The sequence below is a fragment of the Triticum dicoccoides genome, chromosome 5B (genome assembly GCF_002162155.2).
Source record: "Triticum dicoccoides isolate Atlit2015 ecotype Zavitan chromosome 5B, WEW_v2.0, whole genome shotgun sequence".
NCBI lineage: Eukaryota > Viridiplantae > Streptophyta > Magnoliopsida > Poales > Poaceae > Triticum > Triticum dicoccoides.
This window is the reverse complement of record NC_041389.1, coordinates 619,029,520-619,034,697: the sequence shown is the minus strand read 5'-3', so window position 1 is coordinate 619,034,697 and position 5,178 is coordinate 619,029,520.

The following is a 5,178-nucleotide window of genomic DNA, read 5'->3' as shown; positions in this document are numbered from 1 at the left end:
GGGGAGAGGGGCACGACCACGATAAGCCCAGACTGCGGCTCAACCACACCAGGGGCTCTCAAGTGTGTTGTTCTTCTTTTTTTTTTCTTTTTTCCTTTTATTTTTTACCCACAGGACTCCGTTCGTCAGAGGCCCTGTCTGGCAGCAGACCTGCCGAACTCACGATGCAACAGCCAGGGAAGGATAAAGGCTACAACGAATATACAGGTGGTCTCCATTACGAGCATTTTTATACACCACTCCGCAGCCTACCCCTGGAGGGGGACATGTTTAACAGTCCCGTCCCTTGCTTATCGCACTATTTGTATTGTTCTGCATTCATAGCAACACTTCTTGAATAAAACAATGCAGCACCTTTTTGCTTATAATTGCATTTCTTTTTCATACATATGTTCATTTACGACATGTCGCATCCGTACACTTTGGTACGGTTAAAACACACCAGGGGCTTATGTTTCCCGCATCATGGTGTGATAAGTCCGAACACTTTCACAAGTGCGGCACCCCAAACTTATAGCATTATATGCATCAGCTCCAAATCATGTCTTGGGTCAATAGTTGGGTTTGCCCGGCTCCCATGTTTTGGTACCTTACGTTCTGTTGTATCGGCTAAGGTAGCACTGGGAGAACCACTGCGATTGCACCCCAGTTGAGCTGGGTTAACGCCTCAGTGGAGAAAGCTAAAACTGACCGTCATGATGACGCGAGAGCCGGTCGCTGTTCGAGAGGTTTTTTGCGAATCCTTAAAGACTTATGCCGCTTAGAGCGAGGAGCCGGATCTTGTCCGGCCCAGGCGTGGATAGCGCCCCAAATTCGACCTTCCAAAGACTAGGGGCTTCGCCGAAATTTAAAATTATAGAATTGTATGGCTAAGTGAGAGTGTTCAAGCATTATAAGTCCGGTTGCCTTGTTCGCTGTGTTGAGCGCCTCCCTAGATGGACCCAAAAATGGGAACAAGAGTGCTCAAGTTTATCCCGAACACCCCAGCACTCGTGGCATGGGGGCTGAAGCCGACGACTTGCCATCTCTTAGATTTGATAAACAGCCGCATAGAAGGTAATATTTTAAATTAACAAGCGTTGCTTAGCACATATGAACTAAGTTTTCAGCGCACAGGATAACAAAATGCGAGTCTACTCAAATATTACATCTTTGGAGCACTCACCCGCAATAGTGCGGGCGCCCTTCAGCACACTCTTATAATACATCTCGGGCGTGTGATGCTCCTTGCCCTCTGTTGGCGGGTCCGTCATGAGTTTCTGGGCATCCATCTTGCCCCAGTGCACCTTTGCGCGGGCAAGGGCCCGACGGGCACCTTCAATACAGGCGGAGTGCTTGATGACTTCAACCCATGAGCACGCATCCACCAGCCACCGCACCAGGCCGAAGTAGCTCCCAGGCATGGCCTCCTTAGGCCACAGCCGAACTATGAGGCCCTTCATGGCCTGTTCGGCCGCCTTGTGGAGCTCGACCAGCTGCTTCAGCTGGTCGCTAAGGGGCACCGGATGTCCGGCCTCAGCATACTGAGACCAGAAGACCTTCTCCGTCGAGATCCCCTCCTCAGCCTGGTAGAACGCGGCAGCATCGGACACGCTGCGAGGAAGATCTACAAACGCTCCTGGAGAGCTCCGAATTCGGGTAAGCAACAGGTAAATAACACTCACATGCTTACTTTGCATGAAAAATGCCTTACCCGCTGCAATTTTCTTCACCGCCTCAATCTCCTAGAGGGCATTGTAGGCTTCGGCCTTAGCGGCTTTGGCACTCTCAAGAGCCGTTGCAAGCTCAGACTCTTGAGTCTTCGAGTCACGCTCCAGGCTCTCATGTTTTTTCATGAGATCCTAGAGCTCTTGCTGTACCTCCGCCACCCGCGCCTCCTGCTTCTCTCGCTCGGTGCGCTCCGCGGCCGCATTGCGTTCAGCCGCGGCCACCACCTCTTTCAGGGTCGCCACCTCGTTAGTGGCCCCTGCAATACCCACGTTATCCTTGTCATTCTTTTTGCAACCAAAATCCTTTTCTGTAAGGTACAATTTTAGTAAGGTGTTACTCACCTTCCTCGTCCTCGAGCTGCTTCTTGGCACGGCCGAGCTCGTTCTCGGACCGCTCGAGGCTTTCCTTCAACGTATTGACCTCTGCAGTCAGTGCGGTAGAGGTCAGCAGCGCAGCCTGCAATCCCATATTGACATATTTATTATGAATCTTGCGTATATCTTTTTAGATCCTCAGTCTGGCTTTTCTTTCCAAACACCAAACCGAGCATCAGGGGCTACTGTCTATGCGGTACCATTTTATACATATTGAAATTCTTACCTCAAAGCCTGTTAGAAGGCTGCTGCAGGCTTCGGTCAGCCCACTCTTGGCGAGCTGAACCTTTTGAATCACCGCACTCATAACAGTGCGGTGTTACTCTTTGATGGAGGCGTCGTTGAGCGCCTCCAGCAAATTATCCGGCACCTCCGGTTGGACGGAGGCAGCCGGCGTCACGGTCTTGCCCTTCTTGCGAAGGGGTCGCCCGCCGGACTCCGGAGCCACTGTGGGTTCCGGGGCCGAGTCCGGTGCAAAGTCTGGGAGGTTGTCCTGTGACACCTCCGGGGCCTCCTCCTCCTGGTGGGTCCCTTCCTGGGATCCCACCTCGGCATCCTCCGTGGCACGGGGGGTGGAGGCAGTCGGAAGAGAATCCATATCCGACGCACCTAAGGACCCGCTCGACGAAGCGGGAAGATCATCCTTGGGCGGACTGCAGGGTTGTATGTGGCATTAGAAAGACATTATGTGGCGAAAAGGAAAAACCTTGAAGTTATTCAGGAGTCCGGATACTTACGATCTCACCAGGGGCTTGGCCCTTGGAGGCCAGTCCTTGTCGTCGTCACTAGCATTGGCGGAGCAGTCCGGGGGAAGAGTTTTTCCCTTCTTGGACCCTTCGGCCTCCCTTGTTGGGGAGGCCTTCCTTTTCTTCCCTCCCCCCGCTGGGGGAGAGGCTTTCTTCTTCTGCTCCTCGCCTTGGTGGGAGGAGTCGGCCTCGGATTCATCATCCGATAGCACCTGAAAACGGGAACTCTTCCGAGTCCCCGTGGCCTTCTTCTTGGCCTTCTTCTCCGGCACCACGTGGGGTGCCGGAGCCAGCAGCCCCGTCAAGCGGGCGTCCGCTGGGTCCTCTGGCAATGGAGCCGGACAGATAGCCTGTTCGGCCTTCTTTAGCCAGTCCTGTCAAAGGAAAGGGAGTTTAGATCCCGCATAGAGTCAAACTATGGAAAACAAGCGTCCCGTAAAGGACAAAATCACTTACCTCGTCAGCTGGACGCTGCGAGCTAAATCCGCGATCTTCGGCAGCGGATGCGGGAGCCTCGGCGCCCTTGAACAACACCTTCCAGACATCTTCGTACGTCGTGTCGAAGAGCCCGCTCAAAGTCTGGTGCTGCGCCGGATCGAACTCCCACATGTTGAAGCCCCGTCGTTGGCACAGGAGAATCTGGCGGATGAGCATGACCTGGACCACATTGACAAGCTTGAGCTTCTTGTCCACCAGCTTTTGGACGCAGGCTTGGAGTCCGGTCAGCTCCTCCGAATCACCCCAAGTCCGACTGCTCTCTTTCCAGGAGGTGAGCCGTGTGGGGATGCCAGATCTAAATTCGGGGGCCGCTGCCCATTCGGGGTCATGCGGCTCGGTGATGTAGAACCACCCCGATTGCCACCCCTTGATGGTTTCCATGAAAGTGCCCTCAAGCCAAGTAACGTGGGACATCCTGCCCACCATGGCGCCTCCGCACTCTGCTTGGCTGCCCTTCACAACCTTCGGCTTGACACTGAAGGCTTGAGCCACAAGCCGAAGTGGGGCTGGATGCAGAGGAAGACCTCACACACGACGATAAACGCTGAGATGTTGAGGATGAAATTCGGGGCCAAATCATGGAAATCCAGGCCGTAGTAGAACATGAGCCCCCGGACAAAGGGATGGAGTGGGAAGCCCAGTCCGCGGAGGAAATGGGGAAGGAATACTACCCTCTCATGGGGCCTGGGGGTGGGGATGAGCTCTCCCTCGTTGGGGAGCCGGTGCGCGATGTCGCTGGACAAGTATCCGGCGCTGCGCAGCTTCTGGATCTGCCCCTTCATGACGGAGGAGGCCATCCACTTGCCTCCCGCTCCGGACATAGTTGGAGAAGGTTGAGGTGAGAAGTGCGGACTTGGGCGTTGGAGCTCGAGTTCGCGGAATTGGATAAGCCAAGGAGGAAGAAGGCGCAGGTAAAAGGGTTGGATCTTTATCCCCTTATATGGGCGGACACAAACATGCGTCCCCACCAGCCTGATAAAACTCGCTTATCTCCCAAGTGCCGCAATCAATGGCGCGGTTGGGTTACCCACGTCCGTATTGATGGGAATCCCGGAATAAGGGGAACTTGATCTCTGCTTCGACAAGACGTGCGAAAGGAAACCGCTTCGCTAAACACGCTGAGGTGGAACAATAAAAACAATTTGAGTAAAGGCTTGGTAATGGTGTGACATCACGCCACAAAATACCTCAGCAGATTGAACTTGTGTAATATTATTCTCTACGGTGGTACGTGGAATTTATTTTTGCAGAGCCGGACACTGTCCTGGTGTTCACAATCTTCTATAAATTATTCAAAGGAAGAACCCGCCTTGCAATGCCGAAGACAACATGCGCGCCGGTCTCTTCGTCATTGAAGCCTGGTTCAGGGGCTACTGAGGGAGTTCAGCACTAGGGGGTGTCCGGATAGCCGAACTATCATCATTGGCCGGACTCCAAGACTATGAAGATACAAGATTGAAGACTTCGTCCCGTGTCCGGATGGGACTTTCCTTGGCGTGGAAGGCAAGCTTGGCGATACGGATATGTAGATCTCCTACCATTGTAACCGACTCTGTGTAACCCTAGCCCTCTCCGGTGTCTATATAAACCGTATGGCTCTAGTTCGTAGGATGAACAACAATCATACCATAGGCTAGCTTCTAGGGTTTAGCCTCCTTGATCTCGTGGTAGATTCACTCTTGTAACACACATCATCAATATTAATCAAGCAGGACGTAGGGTTTTACCTCCATCAAGAGGGCCCAAACCTGGGTAAAACATCGTGTCCCTTGTCTCCTGTTACCATCCGCCTAGACGCACAGTTTGGGACCCCCTACCCGAGATCCGCTGGTTTTGTCACCGACACCAGC